The sequence below is a fragment of the Cygnus atratus genome, chromosome 2, assembly GCF_013377495.2.
Source record: "Cygnus atratus isolate AKBS03 ecotype Queensland, Australia chromosome 2, CAtr_DNAZoo_HiC_assembly, whole genome shotgun sequence".
Lineage (NCBI taxonomy): Eukaryota > Metazoa > Chordata > Aves > Anseriformes > Anatidae > Cygnus > Cygnus atratus.
In genome coordinates, this window is record NC_066363.1 from 34,689,951 (window position 1) to 34,714,825 (window position 24,875).

Genomic DNA, 24,875 nt, shown 5'->3' on the forward strand with positions numbered 1-24,875 from the left:
CTCTAAACTGAGTTTGATTTTTGCATTCTTAAATTTATTCTCCATAAGTTTCCCCCGTTTTAATCTCAGTGTAATGTGGTTTTACTAAGCAATGTAGCTCTACTGCAGCAGAGAAAAAAGAAAAAAAGAAAAAGAAAACAGTGAGGGTGGAGGGTTTGGGGACTTCTTTTAGATGACTTTATATTTCACAACTAACCAGATGACTGATCTGTAATGGAGGGGACCATCATGGCAATTTGCCCTGCATTAGCCACTGTTCCCTTTCTTCAAGCATTTCTGTGCTTTAAGTGATTGATTGCTCATTCATTCTGATCCCATTTCGACACAATGGACTCATGTGGGCATACTGTCTTCAATGAAAAAGGCCCACCGATCCTAAGGAGCTTATGAGAAGAGATATTGGAGAAGGAAAAAAACACACCACAGTTCTCGTGATTTGTCTTTCTGTTACACACTCACTAAATCTCACGAGAACAACCAATGACACCATTCTATAAAGCTCCTTTTCTGATTCATGGTGGTTTGACTTCGCTCGCAGTTACCAGGCTTTTGGTGGACAAAAAGGACATCTGAGAAAGACCACAGAGTGCTTATGAAAACTGCAGAGGCTCACCAGGTAGGATAGCTGGTACTGTCTTTAGCATCAGGATGACAATATCAACGTCTCCTACACTTTGCTGCATTGGGAATGTCTTTGCAATGAGTCTGTTTGCTGGTGCAGCAGTACCTGCAAAGTAATAATATTCTATCCAAATTATATTTCTTTGGGTATAGTGCCTTTAACATTCACTCTAAAATGCACCCGAGTATCTTGTTTCACTCATTCACAAAATGACACACTACTGAGAGTTAATACAACTACCACGATCGAGGGCATCCTGACCAAGTGAGCACAGAGTGGTTACAGACACAGCATTAAGAAAACTCTCCTTTTGCTGTTTCTTGCTCTGAAAAGCTTTGTCAGAACCATGCTTGGTTTGGCAGAATTAAAAAGGAAGGTATCAAAGCTGGTAGGAAAAGCTTGTCAGAGTGAATTCACTCTTGCAGATTGATAGCTAGGTGTGAAAGCAGAAAAGGATGGAGGAGTAGCTTTCTCGCCTACCGAAAAATTTTGAATTAGCCTGAACCTGGGCTATGGGCAGATTATTCAAGGAACAGGATGAGATCATGTAAAGATATTTACAGCAACTTTACTGATTATTTAAAGAAACAAACCTTACCCTGCTTCTTTCATTTACCACAGCTCCGTAACTCAATATAGTAGATCATTAGATCTGAAAAAAACATTTAATGAATAATCAGATTTTACCTTTGTCAACACAGAAGAGCAAGTTATGAACAGCTGCCCAATATTTCTGACATTCTGTATACACATGCACTTTACAAAACATACCAATAAAACCCCCCAAACCAACACCTTTTTTCCATTCAGTGTAAGGTTACCCAGAACACCACAGTGCACAGGCAACTTGGGAAGCGAGTGACAACTGGACTACCAAATAGGTCACATTTTGTCGTAAAGGCATGCTAAGGACAACTCTTGCAGTCCGAAGAGGACCAAGCAGCAGGCATGCAGTCAGAAGAGCTGCCAGACTTTAACTTTACCATGTGTCACCCTCTGAATTCTAACCAAGTCAGAGCTTGTCCTGAAAGGCTCCTGAAGTCAGTAAGAGATTGGCAAGCAGTACATGTATTTTATTACGAAACCTTAAAGTTATTTTTGCCTGCTTTCTAGATAAGTTATATTTAAACAAAAAGCCCACAAAAGCTCACAAGCTCTCTCTTCTGAGCCTTGAGGATCTTCCAGCACGTGCCTCAGATGACTTGGTGCCACACAAACCCCCCCGGGTTTAACTTGCCCTGACACAAGGGCCATGGTGCCCTCACCCCGAGGCCGGCTGCCACCATCCCACCAGGTCCCATTTTGGGGATGCTCGCCTCGCAGCACCTCACAGCTGCGCACCTGGGGATCGGGGCAGACGGTGATGCCGGCCCTGAGGGATGAGGCGCTTCGTGTGGGCGCGCAGCCATGTGCCGCCCTCACCAAGCCCGGCACTGAGGCAGCTGCAGCGGGCACCCAAGTGCTGCGCTTCCCCTCCGACGCTCCTGCACCGCGCGTGATTTGCAGTGATTCAACCTCTACGGTTTGGGTTCTGTTTTTTTTTCCTTCCTTAAAACAGCCGGGTGGCATACGGGCAGGCACGGAAGGGAAACCAGACCCTGGCTTTTCCCCGAGGCCGCCGCAGCGGTACCTGACAGGGACGGCCCGCGCACACGGGGCAGCAGGGCTCGGATGCGGGCTCTGGACCCCACTGTGGCCCCACTCCCTCAGCCCCTCAGCGAGGAAAAGGGGGCTCAGCAGAGGCACTGCCGGCACTGCCGGCCCCTCCGCCTACCCGGGCCCGCCCCGGTACTCACGGCTGCCCCGCTGATCCCCGCCGCCGCGCCCCGGGGATGCGCCGCGCCCCGATGCGATGCGAGGCGCAGGGGGCGATGCCCCGAGAGGAGCCCGGGGCAGCACCGGGAGCAGGGGGCTCCTGGCCAGCGCCGAGGGCTGGCGAGGACGGGCAGCACCGCGGCGGGGCGAGGCCGAGGCGAGGAGCAAAGCCCCGCCCGGGTGCCGGCGCCCCGGGACGCGGGGTGAGGCGGGACCCGAGCGCCGCCGCCATTTTGTGGCTCAGCGGCCGCCGCCCAGCATATGGAGGTTGGGCCCGGCGGGGTGAGGGGCGCTGTTGCTGTCCGCTAGCGTAGCCCCAGGGCGGCTTCCAGGGACTCCCTGGCTCCATCGCCTTCCTCCTGGCTGCCCGTGCCCCTCACCTTCCTCAGGGGTTGAAGGGCAGCTGCACTGGGGTCTGGGCTGCCGGTCATGGCGGGCGCTGCCCGCTGAGCCCTGGTGCCGGGGGTGGGTGTGTGTGCGGCAGGGACCCCCGTGTGGTGGCATGGCCCTGAGGGGGGCTTAGGTGGAGGGCTTGGATTTTCCTGTCAGCTCAGCCAGGGGAGGGGACGGTTCATTTTGCTAGGTTACTTCCAGTCATGTAGCACAGGCAGCTCTTCCCTGAGAACTGCCAGATGATGGCATTTTATGACATAATTACATACAAAATTCCTGAGACATCCTCTCAAACCTGACTGGGACTGCTGACGGTCAGAGGATCAACACCTTGTGTATGAAATCTGCTGGAGGCAATGCCCCTGCCGTGTGTGCGGCTGCAGATGTGCAACGGTGGGGTCAGTGCTGTTGGCATGGCTGGAGTCCAGTCCAAGCCCCAGTCCAAATGGGAGTTCCCAAGACAAGTTTTCTGGTTCTCAGTCTGGTTCAAGCCTTGAACAGCACTGGAAGATGAGGAATGCAGTCAATGGAGTGTGGTAGACGGGTTTATGAAGTGTAGTGTAATACAGTGAGCTCAGTGAATATAGCTCACCTCTTTGAAAGCAAAGCAACACCAGAATAATAAAACTCAGTGCTTATGATAGGACTGGTCCAGGGAGAAATTGATGAGTCCATGGAAACATAAGGAGTAATTCTTCAAGATATTTACTGAGCATCAAGGAAATATTTTTCAAATGAACCATGCCACAAGCCAGGTTCTTCACTTTCAGGTCAAAGAGAGAGCATTTGGGTCTGTGGGGGATGGTCACAAATGTTGAAGCACCAGATCTTAACTGGAGTAAAGCCTGGCCTTTAGAAGAAAAGTTGAATGCTGGATGCCCTTAAATGAACAGTCCTGAGCAAGAGGTAACAGTTAATGTATATTGGGCAAGTAGTACCCATGTCTTCCATTCTGTTAACTACATACATCATCCAAAACTTCCAGCTAATTTTAGCAGATATTAGTCTGTCATCCCTTTCTGATTCTCCTAAGTGACACCCTCAGCGAATCAATGATAAATAGATTTCTCTTCTTAGGCTGCACCTGCTCACAGAGCAAATAACCTGAATGTTACTAAGTAGCTGCATATGTGATAATTTATTTTTTTTATGGGCTAATAGAAAAAAAAATAAACCCATGCTTAGAGCCTCATCGTGAGAAAAAGCACCTACAAGTCCTCTTTCTAGGATCACCACCAAGTTGCAGAATCACTAGCTCCAGTCATAATCTCCTCCAGTGGCTAGTAACAGCACATTTCATCAGCAATCACGTGCTTACCCGTGGAGTGGCAACGTGTCATTCATTTCCAATGCAAGTGTCTGCTAAAGCAGATTTTGAGAAATCAAGCCAGGAAGTGGCACTGAAACACATTACCATGGAAATGTTCTCTGGAAGGGGAGGAGACGAAAATAGTGAAACTTGCCAGTCAGTTTAAGGACGTTACTGGTGGTTTGGTGTGCACCAAATAAGGGGCACCTGCACCAAGGAAATTTCCATCTTTTCAAGATAGACACAAGCCAGCATAAGCTAGTTTTAAGATGCTTCACATTAATTAGAAGAGACAGAACCTGCTCTGGGCATTAACAGACAGTTTTGGGGCCATGCAGCAATTAACCTAAAGGTTTCAAAGGCTGATATCAAAACTGGCTGCAAATGGGACACATTTAGAATTGAACACATGCCTTGAGCATTCAGTCTTCATGAAAATGCTCTTCAGGTATACTGCACAGCCAAAACTTGCAGCACACAGTTATTTCATGACTAACTGGGAAGTCAGCAGGGAGAATGTAGTATCAGAGAAATACAAGGTGTTGAGTGTGGTCTGCACTGGGATCTGTCAGCCACACACTGAATCTCTAGAGCCACAACATGAAGTGCATCACTTCTGCATTAGAAGATCCTTGTGCATTGCTACTGCTTTAGAAGATCCTCTTGTAGAATGTGCAGAAGGAGAAAAACAAAATTTTGCCTGTGTGACAAACTGCCTTTGGCAACGGACAAGATTTGGCTATCTTATTTAAGTAAGTGATGTGGGACAGACAAATTACACAAGAACTTCACAGCCACATTTTAAAAAATGAATATGCATCACCTGTAAGTAGTCACCCATATGACACAACAGATAGTAGGCTGAAAGGAAAAAAAAGCAGAATAGTTGCATGCTCTTTAAATACCTCTGTGAAATTCCTCAGACATGATACTAAGAAAAGAAATCATTGAGCACCACCAGATGTCAGCATTGCAAAATGGTTATTCCTACCAGTTACAGAAGTCTTTGCACCCTATAAGCACTATTTATTAGATTTACTTCTTTTTGGTGTAATGGCATAATCGGTTCTTATATTTTCCAGTCATTGACATTAGCACAGCGTATATGTCCAAAATTATCTGCAAAGGGGAATTTCTTAAACGGTTGTTTTTTGTCTCTTCATCTTAAAAACTTTTTAAAATGCTTTCACAGGGTTGGCATTAAGAGCCATACTAATGGTATATTGTCCATCTAATGGTCCTTGTAGCCATCATGGAGTTGTTTTAGGCTGCAGCAGCAAGAGATTGCATACTAAAATTCAGCCTCTCTATTGAAATGTCAGGAAGTTGTCCAGAGCTCTCTGTTGTTGCATGCCAGGCTTTATTTAACCCCTCGTACTGGCTGCAAAAGGGCCTGTTGGCTTCAGTTCTATGGAGAAAATGCACAAAAGGAAGTGTGAAATTATTTGCGGTTCCATTTACAAAAAAAAAACAAGGATACTTGGTGACGCAAATCTTTTTAAAGGTGTCCAGCATCATAAGCCAAATCACCATGAAGAGAATGAACTCATTTTTTTCCTGTTCATTTCCTTTTGCAGGAACAAAAATCTGAACAGGTTTGTTTGTTTCAAATCAACTAACCAGCCTCATTCGTATTTTACATTACAACTCATCTGCTGTTTTGGTGGGATGTTCTTTAGTTTTCACCTATACTATTTGGTGCTGAGAGACGTTTCTTGCTGCAAACATCAGCCTTCTTGCTGTCCTGCTGGTACGTCTGTCATCAGCCCCTTCCAAAGCGCCAGCACTCAGTGGCAGGCTTAACAAACAGTAAGTTACTGAATCGTGCTTAGTGGAGACCCTAAATGGGAGGGCACAGTAAGCCAGAAGGGACTGTGAGAGCTCCAAGTAGCCAGAAAGCCTTTCTGCTGCATTTCTCCACCCCTTTATGTGAGCTTCTGCCCATTAAGCTCTTCAGGAAGACAGTGGGAAGGTAGCATCTTTAAACATTTGAAGATTTTGCCCAGGAGATGAGTTTGGCCACAATTTAGAGGTGATCTGTTTCATTGTCAGGTGCATCTCTGCTGCTCTTATGGAACAGTATGAGGAAAAAGGGGTTTGATAATGGCACTTTTAGTGCCATGAAAGGAGCAACTGGAGAGTGCCACACTGGGACGTGCAGAAGAATGAGACAGACAGACATGTTCAGTGTAACTCAGCTCTCGGTGTGTGGAGTATTGTTGTCAGCATAGAGGGAAATGGTACTACATTTCACAGAATCACAGAACTGTAGGGGTTGGAAGGGACCTTGAGAGATCATCAGGGTCCAACCCCCCTGCCAAAGCAGGTTCCTTAGAGCAGGCTGCCCAGGTAGGCAGTCCAGACGGGCCTTGAATATCTCCAGAGAAGGAGACTCCACAACCTCCCTGGGCTGCCTGTTCCAGTGCTCCGTCACCCTCACCGTGAAGAAGTTCCTTCGCATGTTGGTGCGGAACTTCCTGTGATCCATTTTGTGGCCATTGCCCCTTGTCCTGTCCCCACAAACCACTGAAAAGGGGTTGGCCAAATCCCTGTGTCTCCCGCACCTCAGGTATTTATACACATTGATGAGATCCCCTCTCAGTCTTCTTTTCTCCAGGCTGAACAGACCCAGGTCTCTCAGCCTTTCCTCATAGGGAAGGTGCTCCAGGTTTTACCTTATCTTACCTTTATCTTCTGGCATAGGACTCGCCTGTGTCTCTGAAAAAGCTCCTTATCTCTGCTATGATATCTCTGCTATGTATTTTAGGGTGGCTGTAACTCTGTAAAGATCATCCTGTGAAAACCTTGTGATCATTTGATGATTTTCCCATAATTTTAGGAAATTGTTAGAAAAGTTAGGCTTAGGATCATGTCTAACAGGTTGTGGTTACTTAAGGAATCATCTAGTGATGCCTCCAACAATAACATGGAAGGCAGTTTGCATGAAGCTGCACAAACTAAGTGCTCCTAACTTTAAAATGTAGATTAGATGGCAGCCACAGAACTTTGTTTCTTTTATGATAATTGTAAATGAAGATATAGGGATAGATAACATTTTTTGCGTGTCTCAAAATTCTTTTTCCATAATAGTTTATTATGAACCATCTGGCCTCATTAATGTTTTATTGAAGACCATCTGGCTGTTGTATTGTTCAAGCTATTCAGCAGCAGAACTTCATCATAAACTAACCAAAAGGAATGGCTATTAAGCTGTTGTGTAAAAGCCCCAAATTTTTATGTAAGTCCTATATAAACAGTTCTTTATAATTCCTATTTATTCCTATATATTCCTAATTTATATAGTTCCTATATAATACAGTTCTTTTAAGAGCTTATTATTCTACATTAAACTAGAAAAGTCTAAGAAAGACGTGAGAAATGAAATCTGAAATTATTTTAATGTTCCTTAATTTAATTAATCTTAAAATTATCTCTATGTTTCTTAATTTTCTTCCTTTTTTTACATCTTTGTTTTCTGAGCAGTTGGAAGAGGACCTATAAAGTCAAATGGCCAATTGTATTAAAGTAAAAAATATTAGAATTTCTTCTAAAAAATGTTGCAAATAGAGGATACCTGTCATTGAGCCTCCAAAAAATGAAGCCCTTCATCTTTTTATCACTGCACATAGACCTTACAGAGTGTAAGCATTTTGGCAGGGTTCTTTGAAATACAACTGTACAGCACATTGCACTATTTAAAGGACGGTTGCACAGCACTTAGTAGGAATGGCAGCTAGGTACAGCTGACTGTAAGTGATTGCATAATACGCATTGATTTAATAAATTATACCTCAACTCATTGTTCTACTGGTACATTTTCAGGTCAATAAAAATATGATCCTAAAATTAGTGCAGTCCATACTGATTTTGTTACTTATAGGCAACCTTAAGGCTACAGGGGGTGGAGGAACTAAGGAATGCATGTCTAAAGAAAACATAGACAGTGTAGGACAAAATTGGCAAACCAAGAGGAGTTAAGGGATCCATGGGGAAGAGCCTATGACTGAAGTTGCCTGTAGAGAGCAAAGTTGACTGTAACGAAGAAATATCCTTGATCAACGCCCAGCTTTTCTCCCGGTTGACACAAGTGCTCTTACATGCTCCGAAACAATGTGTGTGCACAAGCACCTTCACACTTATCCAACTGTGGGAGCAAATTATTTGCACAGCATTTTCCAGAGAACCCTGCAGAGGACTGCAGTTCCTCACAAGGCAGCAGGCCGGCTGGTGTTTGTGTTCCATTGATACAGAACTGGAGCACAGCCGTAGTCAAACCTTGCAAAATGTTCAGAAGCTAACATTAATATTTCATTGAATAACACCAGATGGGTGTTTTTATCTCCTGCAACATTTCTAGCAATAGCTTTATTGTGATTTAAAGCAAATTTTTGTGTCTCCCTTTCGTTTGTTTTTGAGGTTCCTTTGTTGTCAGCTCAGTCTCTCTTTCAGAACTGAACTATGACTGGAATTCCTGTTCCAGTGCAAATTGAAAGGAGTCTTTCCAGAAGAATAAAGTAAATGCATTTTTTTCAGTACCTACTGAGATGGAAACAGAGAAATTGGTTTTGAGAGCTCTGAAGCAGGCCATGGCTCACATAAGAAGCAGATGCACTGAGGAGACGACTGCAAATGGCAAAGAAACCAGAATGTCCTGAGGAGCTGTGAGGCTGTGCTGCTGCCACTGCAGGGTGAGCTGGGGCTCCTGGGCTTCCCAGGGCATCTGCAGCAGGAGCTGCCAGGGACCGTCTGCATCATCTGCTGTAGAAATGCACATGGCAAGGGAGGACGAAAGGAAAAAAAACATACCCCGTTTTGTACAGGGATGATAATTCATATGGTCGGGGAAGAACATACTCATTTTCCTGCTCTAAAATGAAGCAGGGCAAGAAGAAAACAGTTCTTTTCAAAACAAGGAATGAGGGCTGGCAAGCAGCTCAAAAATGTGTGGGCTGCTAATTGTGTGGATATCGATGCTATTTGTTATATCACAATTACATGTATAGACCAGGTAGTCATTATGCTGGAAAAAAAAATCACCTACAAGACAATGTGCAGATCTGTTCTCTCACAATTGAAAATGTATTTTCTGTGCTCTGCCATGGAAATGAGACCGGTGCCCTTGCTCCTTGTGCTGCCCCTGTTTGTCTGAATGACACGTTGCTTTGGGTGATAGCATCTGTACAGGGTGGTGGAAGTAACCTTGGGTGGATGACTTTCTTATTCCCAGAGCCTTCCTCTTTGCAACTGGGAGACAGGAATGCACTTCTTGCTACAGAATTGTTTGTAGTCACCTAAGTTTTACTTGGTTCTTCCAGAGTTACTCTCCAGCCTCACCAGTGCCAATATACCACAGTGTGAGCAATGCAACTTGAAAGAGAGAAGGAAGACCAGCTGTATCCTGCAAGCAAGTGTGAGTACAAAAGGAAACAATGAGTAAACAGTGCTGGAAACATGTGAGCTGCTCTTATTCTTTTCCCTAAGACCATATGACTGCAAACTTCAATACCGAGAAACTTATTTCAACAATACGTACTCTTCCCTCTCATTCCTTCCCACCATCATTTCAAACAAAATAATTCCTGTTGGTATCTATGTTGGACAGTGTTAGAGAGGAAAACATTCACACGAGCATCAGTTTAGGAAGCTCTGTGGCTAGATAAAATACAGTGGAGCTCCTACTGTAGCCTTTTTTGTGATGCAGCACATCTGGATATCTTTTCCAGTTTCTGATTTCCCCAAAGTTAAGAATATAATATCATCGAGTTCTCTACCCTCCACCAGCTTTGGCTGAAGTATTACTCTCCCCCAAAACAAGGAAAGGGAACAGGTTAAGGATGGGCTAGGCTCACCACCTTTTGGTACCTAGAGAACTCCGAAAAAGTCAAGCTTGCCCTAACTGACCTACTGTCAGTGCTCTTTTTCTGGCAAAGTTCTCAGTAGATATTTCTCCTACAAAAGGACTTTAGAATTTGGTGCACTACTTTTGAACTTCCTAAGAAAGTTGATTTTCCCATCCCCCTAACCTGTTTAGCTATTATATGGCTCTAGTTGTTTTCACAAGATTTGTTTCACGGACTGAAGTGCAAGTAGCAAACAGTGAATACAAGTAGGATGATCTCTTGACTTCGCTCCATCTTCAGTTTGACAATGGCTGAGATGATAGCAAACATTAGAGTAAACAAAACAGTAAATCTCTCTCAGCTTTTAGACAGGTTCTCATCTATTGATAAACCTACATAATCTTCCTTGCTCTAGGCAGCAATCAAGGCATTGCAGACATACCCTCATAAAACCTCAGAAGGAAAAGATTTCTCAAGGCTTGTACTGCAATAATTCAAAGTAGTTTTACTGCAGCCTTTATCAAGGCATCTTTTCTTTTACATGTGTAAAAAAGGGGAAATTTGTAATTTAGGAAATCAAGTTTTTATTAAATAAATTCTTTATAAAGGAAAACAATGTTAACTATGCAAAAAAAATTATTTTCAAATTCTAACATCTGGTCTTGTTAAATAGCAATTGAAACATAGCTCAAACAAAATCCTAAAAAGAGAAATAGTGCCCTAACAGAGAAAGCCAAGTAATTCCCGAAGTCTATGAAATTAGAGACAGGAACCTCAGCTGATGCATTCATACACAACATCTTGTCTTCCAGGAATTTATTATTGTTCCAAGAGCCTATAAAAACTTACATCAATAAATCCACAGAGTCAAATTCTAAGTTAACTTTAAGCCTCAGTTATACTCAGCTCAGTAGAGCAATGTTGATTTACCTCAAATGAGGGTTTACACATAGCAATTTGAAATATATCCCATGGTACAAAGCAAGCAAATATACAGATTTGTAAGTAGACAGCAGAAATTTGTATCTGGACAGCTTTTAACCCCTTAAAAAAATAGACTAACCCTACAACTTTTTATGCATCTGCTGCGCTAGAAGGGGTATCTAAGTTAAAAATCAACAATCTGAGCATGGAGAGCAATGCTTGCAAGATGAAAGAAATGTAACAGAGGCATTGAAAAAGGAAGAAGCCAAGATGTGACAGTTACTAAGCAGAGCAAGCTTTGCTCAGCTGTCACTGTTTTTCCTCATGCTATGGTGGTTTGAATCATTTTGCAGTAAGCATTGACTTTAAAACAGAGATTACTGTAAATGAACAGACAACTGAGATTAAACACAAATTGAATGCAAGGTCTACATGAGCCACATTCACCTTACACTTCTATAGAGTAGAGAGCATATTTTATTTTAGCACTGACCGCAAGGTGGGAACTTGGCATGATAGTAGCTCCAGGGGCAATCATGATAAATTCACCCCATATCCATGTCTCTGTGAGAGAAGTTCCTATTGCCCTCAGTGTTCATGATCAGGGCAACAATAACAAGGATCCCTTGCCATCTTCCTCTCCCTTTATATAGTTATGAAAAAAATATTCACTACTACTGTAAACTGCTTTATTTTTTCCCAGTGAACTAAATGTTAGCTGCTTTAGAGCAGATTTACAGAATCACAGAATCACAGAATCGTCTAGGTTGGAAGAGACCTCCAAGATCACCCAGTCCAACCTCTTACCTAATACTAACAAGTCCTCCACTAAACCATATCACTAAGCTCAACATCTAAACGTCTCTTAAAGACCCTCCAGGGATGGCGACTCAACCACTTCCCTGGGCAGCCCTTTCCAATGCATAACAACCCTTTCAGTAAAGAAGTTCTTCCTGATATCCAGCCTAAACCTCCCCTGGCGCAACTTTAGCCCGTTCCCCCTCGTCCTGTCACCAGGCACGTGGGAGAATAGACCAACCCCCACCTCGCTACAGCCCCCTTTAAGGTACCTGTAGAGTGCGATAAGGTCACCCCTGAGCCTCCTCTTCTCCAGGCTGATCAACCCCAGCTCCCTCAGCTGCCCCTCGTAAGACTTGTTCTCCAGACCCCTCACCAGCTTCGTTGCCCTTCTCTGGACTCGCTCGAGCACCTCCATGTCCTTCCTGTAGCGAGGGGCCCAAAACTGAACGCAGTACTCGAGGTGCGGCCTCACCGGAGCCGAGTACAGGGGGACAATCACTTCCCTAGACCTGCTGGCCACGCTGCTTCTTATACAAGCCAGGATGCTGTTGGCCTTCTTGGCCACCTGAGCACACTGCTGGCTCATATTCAGCCGACTATCAACCAATACTCCCAGGTCCTTCTCGGCCAGGCAGCTTTCCAACCACTCATCTCCCAGCCTGTAGCGCTGCTTGGGGTTTTTTACGCCCCAGGTGCAGGACCCAGCACTTGGCCTTGTTGAACTTCATACAGTTGACCTCAGCCCATCGCTCCAGGCCTATCCAGATCCTCCTGCAGAGACCTTCCTACCCATGAGCAGATCGACACACGCACCTAACTTGGTGTCGTCTGCAAACTTACTGAGGGTGCACTCAATCCCCCTGTCCAGATCATCGATAAAGATATTGAAGAGGACTGGCCCCAGTACTGAGCCCTGGGGGACTCCACTAGTGACTATTTACTCTAAGCAGAGTTACTTAGAGCAGATTAAATCTCTGAAATCAATCAGCAATGAAGTGATTCCCAATGACATCATGATAAGTTTTTAAAGTTAAAAGCTCAATATACAATCAAAACAGCTGGATTTCACAGAACAGGAGATTCTTGCCCACTATAAAAAGCTTCACTTCTTGTGGCCTTTCTCCTTATCCTGCCACATACAACAGCTGAAGATGTTTTGTGGGGTAACAGATTCTTTTATCCAAATTTCTCAGCTCTTCCTGGAACCTCCATGCTTCCTCCCGCCAACCTTTTTACACGTGAGTATGAGAAGTGCTGCAGAGCTGCAGTCTGGCATTACAGGTTGGTCAGCAATTTACACTCATTGTAACTCCCACATTTTTTCGTGACCCTAATCCATCTGTACTGTATCTTATATGGTGGGACTGGGAGGCCACAGGTGATTGACAGAGTTGTACTGAACACCATTCTGTGAGGGAGAAAACACCACAGTGATAGTTTCTCTTCCAGCTATTTATTTATCCAGCAAATACTATGTTTCCTTGCTTTTAAAAGTTGTTTTATGGAGAACATGCGGTTTGTGGTTCCATTTCATTCTAAGAGCACAACATTTGTGCTGCACATCTGTCTACTAAAAATTGCTTTTAAGAAACCAACTTAGAAACGTAAATGAATTCCATCAGCTTACCCCTTTCCCTGCTCCAGTGTCTGGCATAGTAGCAAATGACAGTGCCATACAGTGTGTGCCGGGTACCAGTGACCAACTGGAAAATTGCAAAAGTTAACTCTAAGACAGATTGTGGGAGTGATAAATAAGACTTCTAGCAGATGGAAGCTTTCATAGTTGCCATTTTAGCAGGTATAAAATCCACAGATCACTACAGCAGCTAAACTTGTTTCAGCTATCAATAACAACCTTCGAAGAAAGATGCTTACAACCCCTGGGAAAAGTTGAGGGTGCTCTATGACCTTTTGCAAGTCTTGATTTATTAACATCCAACTGAATTGGTTACAGAGACAAAGAAGTAAATCAAATTGCACGTCAAGGTGCTCCAACAGTATTACAAATTTTTGCAGTAAGGAATGCAGAAAACAGGAATGATCCTGACTACAGCAGTTTTCTCAAATATATGAAAGTCAGTGATAATTCTAACACGATACCCTTCTTCATCCTGAAATCACTAATGCCCTATCAAAACAAACAACAATTTCAAATTTAGCAGCTTTGCATATGTAATACCTCATACATGTGGCATGTTTTCCAATACCAAAACTAGTAAACACTCAACATAAATACAAGACTGCCTGATTCTCAGGTGTACCAATATTCTCACAAATACCTCGAAGATAGGGAAGCTCAAGGGAGCTCATCATCTCTTGTGGATCAATCTCCAAAAACATTCCCATAAGCTTTAATACAGTTTTGTTTTGTACAACAGTAAACCAAATTCAACAATTTCTATAAAAAAAACGAACCACCTATTTATTTTTTTTTAACATACAGCGACTATTTATGTGGAAAATTTTTCTTATTGCTTTCAAAAGCTGCAGGCAAGAACAGTACCTAAGAACTGAGCAGTTCAATAATGTATTTGGTGATAAGTTACAGTTACTAACTTCAATAGATAAGCCAGATAACATTTGCAATTTCTTAACAACTCACAGAGCTGCTGGAGTTAAGTTGCACCCACCAGTAGCTAGAAAATAGAAAGGATGAGTTAGTAAACACTGGGAAATTTATTTATAGTAGGCAAAATCCATGAATGAAAACAGTACCAAAAGAACCTTCCATTTTAGCTTCACTCCTTTGAATAGGACCACCCAACTCCAGCTCTTGCAAGATGCATTCAGTTATGTGGAGAAGTTGGGGTTTCATCCTTCGCTATTATATCTGCATGGCAGGCCAGGTTTTGTACTCTTCAGCTTGCCTCCACCCCCCTCCCCGTTGTATGAGTACTGTACAAAAAAAGCTGTATTGAACAAAATAAGATACACTGAAAATGTCCTGCTCTGCAAAGCTGATCATCTAGAGACACAATAGAACAGATTTACACAAAGCAGATGCGAGAATGTTAATGATGAATATGCTGAGCAGATGTAGCTGGATATTTCTGTAGCACCCTTACCAGGCTGTGGTCTGGCTCCAGAGTACAACTGTGAAAAAGTCAAGGAAAAGGTACAGAAATAGACCATGATGTTTATGGAAGAATTTATAACTACAGCTTTTAGGCATATTTTGTCATTTGAAATCCTGTTAGGGTGGGATGTTTTACTATTCTTTGGGATTATTTTTTTTAATAAAGAGAAAATGGGACACTGAATAAGGGCTTTAAGATATGAGGGGGCCACACAGAAAACCTAACAGCACTGTAAACAGCTGAGGGAAATTGGGGGACAGGGTCTTCATTTATTTAAGACCAGCTTTGAACCTTTGCCCAACCCCAAAGCTGTCCCTAGCCGATGTCCAGCCCTGTGAATTTGTGTTCCTCTCTGTCCAGTGATCTGGCTTCAACAGCCTGAAACTCTTCAGGGACAGTTTAATCAGTAAAGTGCCAAAAAATAAGGTGACTGAATCTGCAACCACCACCACCTCCTCCAGGGGCCAGGTTTTAACAGAAGCCAGCAATCCAGCTTCAGGTCCTTCAAAGAAGGACCAGCGATTTTCTAGGCTCTGTATGAAGAACCTAAGTACTTGACTGGATCTGTATTTCAAAAAGTACCCAAAAAAGGTAGACTGATGCTGGCAAACTAACACATAAAGCATAAATCAGAGAGCAAATATGAGAAAAGGGATGCAATGAGTAGTGGTGCACTCTAGTTCCACTCAGTCTAAACAGCACTTTATCCTTCCAAGAGTAGCATCCTAAACAAGTTACCCTGTTGTTTCATAACACCAAATCTCTGCACCAAAATCAGAACCTCAGTGTCAAATCTGAAAATTTGAGAATACAGCTGTGGGTTTCTATTTCTATGATTACTATTTCCTTGGACTTTTTTTTTTCTCTCTTTGCTGTCTAATTTGAAAACTGAGTCAGTGGTTTAACACCCAAAGGCATGAGCTGCTCCATCCCCTTGATGTAAATTTATAGTAAGCTTTTCACTTTGTGAAGGGGTACACAAGGAAAGGGAGAGTTCGATGAGTGGTGCTTAAACTGCCTCTCCAAATCATATTAAGTAATGTTTACAAAGTCATCAAGTAAGAGTGCTAAAACAGCAGGCAACGTCAACAGGAAATTCTAGGACTAATCCACTGAGCCGAACAGTTTGGGAGTCACTGCTGCGCATGAAAGGATGCAGTAAGTTGCTTGTTATTTTCTTTCTACTACTCAGGGTAGAAAGACTCTAAATGTCAGTCACTAAAAACAACATATGTCTTAGTATATTGCAGAAAGCTAATGTAAGTTAGGCACTCTAACACAGCTGAAGTTTTTGGAAAAAAATTACCAAAATGTCATTATTTTACCAAGAATAACTATAGAATGTATTAAGGTTTGTGAATGATGTAAAAATGTATTTTTTTGCAGAAATACACAAGTAACAGAGACATTTTTCTTCCACTTCTTAATATACAGTTGTCAGAAGCTTAACAACTAAACCCAACTCCTTCACACAAAGGTAAGCAGGGACAACTATACTGCAGTTGGAAATGTGGGGTCAGAAGATCATTTGTGACTGGTTACACCAGGTTTTCAGATGTGTATCACAGATTTACAAAAGGAGTTCTGCAACAATTTCCCTTTGTTTATCTAAAAAATGCACCTTCGTGGGCATTATTTTACTCAGGAAGATAGTAAAATTCTGAGTTTTGCCTTCCTGCTAAGGGAATTTTGTCAAAGGAAACAATTTTCTATAGGCACTTCCCAGCCCAATTCTCCCTGTCATTAGGTAAATGTCTTTTAGACATTTTGGATTGGAAGATACAAGACAACAGCACCAGTCTGATTTCTCAAAAATCATGACTCAAACACCCAAAATGAAATTAGTTTTTGTTTAACACCCACAGATTTTAATGCATTATGGTTCTTTAACTCTCTTTTTGCCTCTAATCCTTTAATTTTGAAAGCTGTCAACTATTAGCTCATATGACATAGTAGGGGGAAATCCACTCCATATGTAGAAAAAGCAAAAGCAGCAATCAGATCAGACAATAATCACAATAGCTGCCAAATATGACAATGAGCAAATTTAATGTATCCTCCATAAATTTTACTCCCTTTCTTAAAAGCTTTTTTTTTCCTTCTCCTACCTCCTGTGTTGTTAAATGCGTGTAATTTTTCATACAAAGGGTAATTGCCAACAACAAGGATAATTACAAATATCCACTCATTTCTGTGCCAAGTTTTGATAATACAAGTGTAAAACAGGAAGGGCTCAAGCCATGAAGAGGTTCTCATTTTCCTTGAAAAGCCAAACAGTCCCCAGAGGTTAAGATTTCCTTGAGAATCAAAGCACGGATTTTGTTTTCATACTGACTTGAACCTTGCCTTGTTGTAAGCTGCTGGAGTGCTAGCTGAATCTTTAAAAGACACATTAAATAGAGAGTTATGCTAACTTTTTTGGTAAGAAATTGCAGAAACGATAGTGAGCCAGAGTTCTTAGGCAAAGTAAATAATGGTGATAAAACATTTGATTGTAAGACAATGAAGCTTCAAGGTAACAGGAAACAAAATTTAAATATACATCTAAACTGATACCATGGATTTGGTTTAAAATGGAAGTTTTTGTAGTACTTCCTTCATTACATATATTACATGGATCCGTTTTAATGGGTTTTCTTTAGAACAATGCTGTAAGATGTAAAAAACTGTAAAAAAAAAAGGAAGAAAGTAAGCTTTTCTAAGGTACTAGTCCTTCTAAGAGCAACCCTTATGCATGTATTGTCCATTTGTTCCAGTCATAAGCCAGGTAAACATGCCAACAACATTTATCATATATAGGGTGTATTTTCAATCTTTGAGGTGGCATGTAAGAAAAAAATGAGGGTTGTGGTGGATATAGATTTAAACTTGAAAAGTGTTTTCTTGCCAGAGAGTCACAGACACACAGAACAGACTTGAAGAATGAGTCTGGCTTGAGTTGCAGATAAGCAGGAATGCAATTTTTCTGTTCATGAGCACTGTGATTTCATGGAAAAAAATAAATAAAATTGTCAATCACTATAATCTTCATTCAAAAGTGCTAATTCTGCTACATTTGTTTCTTGATATATTTTGACCTATAGTTTCATACTTTTGCAAATCTACCCAACTGTATAAAATTACAGGAAAGAGAAGCAATTGATTTAGTGCAAGACACTTAATATTTATCTGAACATACCAAACAAACAGAGGAAGATCAACGATTCCATACATTTCTCCATAAGGCAGATGGTCATTTTTTAAATATAAGGTCTTAAATATGTTGTTTATTTTTGAAGAGGTAGAAAATATCAAAATACTAAGAAAAAAATTCTAGATTAAAACAATCAGTTCGCTTACTTTTTAAAAAGACTTACTGTTGCAATTTTTAGGTTAATAAAAACAAATGAAGCTATGGAAGCACAGGATTTTGTGCTCTGTATACATATTACTTACTGGAAAAAGAGAGAGCTGCTTCATCTAGTCAGTGCTCAACCATTATATACAAAAGATCTCCTCCTCTTGCCCTGTTGGGGGCTATAAATCTGAAGATTCCCAGTGGAAAATGTTGGTGATTCCTGAATTTCTAGCACTGCTTTTAGCCAGGTACACTTATACAGCCATCAGTCCACTGATGTAAGCTCAGAACTACTGCTTCCATAACGCTAGTAAGAAAGCTAATAGAAACCAAAGCATATTTGAGTCTTATTCACAGGCAGCAAAGGATCATGCTCAGATTTCAGCACCAACTGATAATGCGTTTTTAGGAATTTAGGCCAGCCCAGAGACAGCTGAACTACTCATTGAACTGTGGAAGCCTACTTACAGTTTGAGTTACTAAGGCTTACGCTCATTTCTCAGCACAGCTACGAGAAGCTGTTGCTACTGTCTCCAATACAACTCAATAAGGCATAAGTTAACTCAGAACTGACATTACCATCACACCTTGGAAAAGTAGTGTAAAAGCTCCCTTTTCCCTCTAGTTGTTAACATTCAGTGCTATTTATTAAATATTTTATAAAAAGAAGTTAGGATATTTATACATTCAAACAATCATTGGAATAGAGTAGAGAAAACAAATGAATTATCATATCCTAAAGTAAGCACAATTCTGGAGATATGCACACTTGCACACATACAAACCCCCACACACACATATAATATATGTGTGGGGGGTTTGTATGTGTGCAAGTGTGCATATCTCCAGAATTGTGCTTACTTTAGGATATGATAATTCATTTGTTTTCTCTACTCTATTCCAATGATTGTTTGAATGTATAAATATCCTAACTTCTTTTTATAAAATATTTAATAAATAGCACTGAATGTTAACAACTAGAGGGAAAAGGGAGCTTTACACTACTTTTCCAAGGTGTGATGGTAATGTCAGTTCTGAGTTAACTTATGCCTTATGAGTTGTATTGGAGACAGTAGCAACAGCTTCTCGTAGCTGTGCTGAGAAATGAGCGTAAGCCTTAGTAACTCAAACTGTAAGTAGGCTTCCACAGTTCAATGAGTAGTTCAGCTGTCTCTGGGCTGGCCTAAATTCCTAAAACGCATTATCAGTTGGTGCTGAAATCTGAGCATGATCCTTTGCTGCCTGTGAATAAGACTCAAATATGCTTTGGTTTCTATTAGCTTTCTTACTAGCGTTATGGAAGCAGTAGTTCTGAGCTTACATCAGTGGACTGATGGCTGTATAAGTGTACCTGGCTAAAAGCATGCTAGAAATTCAGGAATCACCAACATTTTCCACTGGGAATCTTCAGATTTATAGCCCCCAACAGGGCAAGAGGAGGAGATCTTTTGTATATAATGGTTGAGCACTGACTAGATGAAGCAGCTCTCTCTTTTTCCAGTAAGTAATATGTATACAGAGCACAAAATCCTGTGCTTCCATAGCTTCATTTGTTTTTATTAACCTAAAAATTGCAACAGTAAGTCTTTTTAAAAAGTAAGCGAACTGATTGTTTTAATCTAGAATTTTTTTCTTAGTATTTGATATTTTCTACCTCTTCAAAATAAACAACATATTTAAGACCTTATATTTAAAAAATGACCATCTGCCTTATGGAGAAATGTATGGAATCGTTGATCTTCCTCTGTTTGTTTGGTATGTTCAGATAAATATTAAGTGTCTTGCACTAAATCAATTGCTTCTCTTTCCTGTAATTTTATACAGTTGGGTAGATTTGCAAAAGTATGAAACTATAGGTCAAAATATATCAAGAAACAAATGTAGCAGAATTAGCACTTTTGAATGAAGATTATAGTGATTGACAATTTTATTTATTTTTTTCCATGAAATCACAGTGCTCATGAACAGAAAAATTGCATTCCTGCTTATCTGCAACTCAAGCCAGACTCATTCTTCAAGTCTGTTCTGTGTGTCTGTGACTCTCTGGCAAGAAAACACTTTTCAAGTTTAAATCTATATCCACCACAACCCTCATTTTTTTCTTACATGCCACCTCAAAGATTGAAAATACACCCTATATATGATAAATGTTGTTGGCATGTTTACCTGGCTTATGACTGGAACAAATGGACAATACATGCATAAGGGTTGCTCTTAGAAGGACTAGTACCTTAGAAAAGCTTACTTTCTTCCTTTTTTTTTTACAGTTTTTTACATCTTACAGCATTGTTCTAAAGAAAACCCATTAAAACGGATCCATGAATATATGTAATGAAGGAAGTACTACAAAAACTTCCATTTTAAACCAAATCCATGGTATCAGTTTAGATGTATATTTAAATTTTGTTTCCTGTTACCTTGAAGCTTCATTGTCTTACAATCAAATGTTTTATCACCATTATTTACTTTGCCTAAGAACTCTGGCTCACTATCGTTTCTGCAATTTCTTACCAAAAAAGTTAGCATAACTCTCTATTTAATGTGTCTTTTAAAGATTCAGCTAGCACTCCAGCAGCTTACAACAGGCAAGGTTCAAGTCAGTATGAAAACAAAATCCGTGCTTTGATTCTCAAGGAAATCTTAACCTCTGGGGACTGTTTGGCTTTTCAAGGAAAATGAGAACCTCTTCATGGCTTGAGCCCTTCCTGTTTTACACTTGTATTATCAAAAACTTGGCACAGAAATGAGTGGATATTTGTAATTATCCTTGTTGTTGGCAATTACCCTTTGTATGAAAAATTACACGCATTTAACAACACAGGAGGTAGGAGAAGGAAAAAAAAAGCTTTTAAGAAAGGGAGTAAAATTTATGGAGGATACATTAAATTTGCTCATTGTCATATTTGGCAGCTATTGTGATTATTGTCTGATCTGATTGCTGCTTTTGCTTTTTCTACATATGGAGTGGATTTCCCCTACTATGTCATATGAGCTAATAGTTGACAGCTTTCAAAATTAAAGGATTAGAGGCAAAAAGAGAGTTAAAGAACCATAATGCATTAAAATCTGTGGGTGTTAAACAAAAACTAATTTCATTTTGGGTGTTTGAGTCATGATTTTTGAGAAATCAGACTGGTGCTGTTGTCTTGTATCTTCCAATCCAAAATGTCTAAAAGACATTTACCTAATGACAGGGAGAATTGGGCTGGGAAGTGCCTCATAGAAAATTGTTTCCTTTGACAAAATTCCTTAGCAGGAAGGCAAAACTCAGAATTTTACTATCTTCCTGAGTAAAATAATGCCCACGAAGGTGCATTTTTTAGATAAACAAAGGGAAATTGTTGCAGAACTCCTTTTGTAAATCTGTGATACACATCTGAAAACCTGGTGTAACCAGTCACAAATGATCTTCTGACCCCACATTTCCAACTGCAGTATAGTTGTCCCTGCTTACCTTTGTGTGAAGGAGTTGGGTTTAGTTGTTAAGCTTCTGACAACTGTATATTAAGAAGTGGAAGAAAAATGTCTCTGTTACTTGTGTATTTCTGCAAAAAATACATTTTTACATCATTCACAAACCTTAATACATTCTATAGTTATTCTTGGTAAAATAATGACATTTTGGTAATTTTTTTCCAAAAACTTCAGCTGTGTTAGAGTGCCTAACTTACATTAGCTTTCTGCAATATACTAAGACATATGTTGTTTTTAGTGACTGACATTTAGAGTCTTTCTACCCTGAGTAGTAGAAAAAAATAACAAGCAACTTACTGCATCCTTTCATGCGCAGCAGTGACTCCCAACTGTTCGGCTCAGTGGATTAGTCCTAGAATTTCCTGTTGACTGTTGCCTGCTGTTTTAGCACTCTTACTTGATGACTTTGTAAACATTACTTAATATGATTTGGAGAGGCAGTTTAAGCACCACTCATCGAACTCTCCCTTTCCTTGTGTACCCCTTCACAAAGTGAAAAGCTTACTATAAATTTACATCAAGGGGATGGAGCAGCTCATGCCTTTAATCTTGTGTCTCCAGAGAAAGAAATATTCTCATCAGCCAAAGAGTTCATCCAGCAAAGACCTGTGCATGGGTTGTGCTTGTTGAAATTTGGGAAACAGAGTACTAAAATTGTGCTCTCCAGTGGGCTAAAGCAGCCCTGTGTTTCAATTCTCCTCTCTCCATGGAGGAAGGATTTTGCCAGCTGGCACTGAGCAAACTATTATATATTTTAAGTGTACTCCTTGATGTTATAGCAAGAAATAGATATAGAATTAAAAGCATACATATGTTTATATATCTAAAAGATTTCCTTAGTTTTCTTACATTCTTTAAAGTTCGTCATCAGATAAGGGAAGAGCTACCGATGCCGTCTACGTGGACTTTGTAAGGCTTTTGATATGGTCTCCTACAACATACTACCATTAAACTGGAGGAATACGGGTTTGATGGACTGACTGTTAGAGGGAGAAAAGAACTGAATAAATGGCCTCATCCAGAGAGTAATATTCAATGTTTTTGATAACCAAGTGGAAACCAGTAAGGAGTGATATCACTTAGGGTTCATGCAGGGACCTACTATTAATACCATCATTACCGACATGGAGAGTGAGATTAAGTACACCCTCAAAAGTTTTCAGTTGACACCAGGCTGAGTGGTGCAGTTGACATGCAAGTGGGAAGGAATGCCATCCACAGGGACCTAGACACACTTGACAAGTTTACTTATGAGAAACTCCTGATATTCAGCAAGGCCAAGTGCAAGGTGCTGCACCTAGGTAATGGAAAGCCCCACGCTCCATATAGATTTGGGGATGAATAGATTGTGAGACTGCCTGCTGAGAGGGACTTGTACTGGTGTACTCGAAAAGACGAAGATCTGGCTATCAGCTGGCAGTGTGCACTTGCAGCCCAGAAAGCGAACATCATCCATTGCATGAGAAGACGAGAGACCAGCAGGTCGAGGGAGGTGATTCCTTTCCTTGTCTCTTTTAGTTTGAAACCATTCCCCTTTGTCCTGTCATTATCCAATTGAGCAAAGAGTTTTGCTCCCCATCTTTTTTATAAGTCCCCTTTCAAGTACTGAAAGTTGCAATGAGTTTCCCCCCAGAGCCTTATGAGGGTCTGTAGTGACAAGACAAGCTGTCATGCTTTTGAACTGTAAGAGTTTGATTTAGACTGGATATAAGGAGATACTTTTACAGTGAGAGTAGTGAGACATTAGAACGTTTCCCAGAGAAGTTGTGGATTCCCCATCACTGGAAGTGTTCAAAGGTAGGTTGGAAGGGGCTTTGAACAACCTGATGTAGTGACAGATGCCCCCTGCCATGACAGAGGGATTGGATTGGATGATCTTAGAGTATTTTGGGGATGCTCGCCTCGCAGCACCTCACAGCTGCGCACCTGGGGATCGGGGCAGACGGTGATGCCGGCCCTGAGGGATGAGGCGCTTCGTGTGGGCGCGCAGCCATGTGCCGCCCTCACCAAGCCCGGCACTGAGGCAGCTGCAGCGGGCACCCAAGTGCTGCGCTTTCCCCTCCGACACTCCTGCACCGCGCGTGATTTGCAGTGATTCAACCTCTACGGTTTGCGGTTTGGGTTCTGGTTTTTTTTCCTTCCTTAAAACAGCCGGGGCTGGCAGCACGGAGCAGACCCTGGCTTTTCCCGAGCCGCCGCAGCGGTACCTGACGGACGGCCCGCGCACACGGGGCAGCAGGGCTCGGATGCGGGCTCTGGACCCCACTGTGGCCCCACTCCCTCAGCCCCTCAGCGAGGAAAAGGGGGCTCAGCAGGGGCACTGCCGGCACTGCCGGCCCCTCCGCCTACCCGGGCCCGCCCCGGTACTCACGGCTGCCCCGCTGATCCCCGCCGCCCGCGCCCCGGGGATGCGCCGCGCCCCGATGCGATGCGAGGCGCAGGGGGCGATGCCCCGAGAGGAGCCCGGGGCAGCACCGGGAGCAGGGGGCTCCTGGCCAGCGCCGAGGGCTGGCGAGGACGGGCAGCACCGCGGCGGGGCGAGGCGAGGCGAGGAGCAAAGCCCCGCCCGGGTGCCGGCGCCCCGGGACGCGGGGTGAGGCGGGACCCGAGCGCCGCCGCCATTTTGTGGCTCAGCGGCCGCCGCCCAGCATATGGAGGTTGGGCCCGGCGGGGTGAGGGGCGCTGTTGCTGTCCGCTAGCGTAGCCCCAGGGCGGCTTCCAGGGACTCCCTGGCTCCATCGCCTTCCTCCTGGCTGCCCGTGCCCCTCACCTTCCTCAGGGGTTGAAGGGCAGCTGCACTGGGGTCTGGGCTGCCGGTCATGGCGGGCGCTGCCCGCTGAGCCCTGGTGCCGGGGGTGGGTGTGTGTGCGGCAGGGACCCCCGTGTGGTGGCATGGCCCTGAGGGGGGCTTAGGTGGAGGGCTTGGATTTTCCTGTCAGCTCAGCCAGGGGAGGGGACGGTTCATTTTGCTAGGTTACTTCCAGTCATGTAGCACAGGCAGCTCTTCCCTGAGAACTGCCAGATGATGGCATTTTATGACATAATTACATACAAAATTCCTGAGACATCCTCTCAAACCTGACTGGGACTGCTGACGGTCAGAGGATCAACACCTTGTGTATGAAATCTGCTGGAGGCAATGCCCCTGCCGTGTGTGCGGCTGCAGATTTGCAACGGTGGGGTCAGTGCTGTTGGCATGGCTGGAGTCCAGTCCAAGCCCCAGTCCAAATGGGAGTTCCCAAGACAAGTTTTCTGGTTCTCAGTCTGGTTCAAGCCTTGAACA

The 24,875-nt window shown here is 42.5% G+C and overlaps 1 protein-coding gene and 1 long non-coding RNA gene across 3 annotated transcripts in view; one reads left to right on the forward strand and one right to left on the reverse strand.

Moving 5' to 3' along the window:
* GSDME (gasdermin E) overlaps window positions 1-2,095 on the reverse strand; it is a 94,140-nt gene extending 92,045 nt beyond the window's left edge. Inside the window, 2 exon segments of the mRNA XM_050709255.1 lie at window positions 1,221-1,274; window positions 1,964-2,095. The gene's annotated coding sequence lies outside the window, so the exon portion shown is untranslated.
* Window positions 2,043-24,875, forward strand: part of LOC118255861 (uncharacterized) — a 35,750-nt gene continuing 12,917 nt past the window's right edge. The window contains exons 1-3 of one of the 2 annotated variants that reach the window (XR_007707922.1): window positions 2,043-2,144; window positions 8,673-8,827; window positions 9,455-9,549. This is a non-coding gene — a long non-coding RNA (uncharacterized LOC118255861). The remainder of the gene's footprint in view (window positions 2,145-8,672; window positions 8,828-9,454; window positions 9,550-24,875) is intronic. The other variant, XR_007707921.1, reaches the window with a different exon arrangement.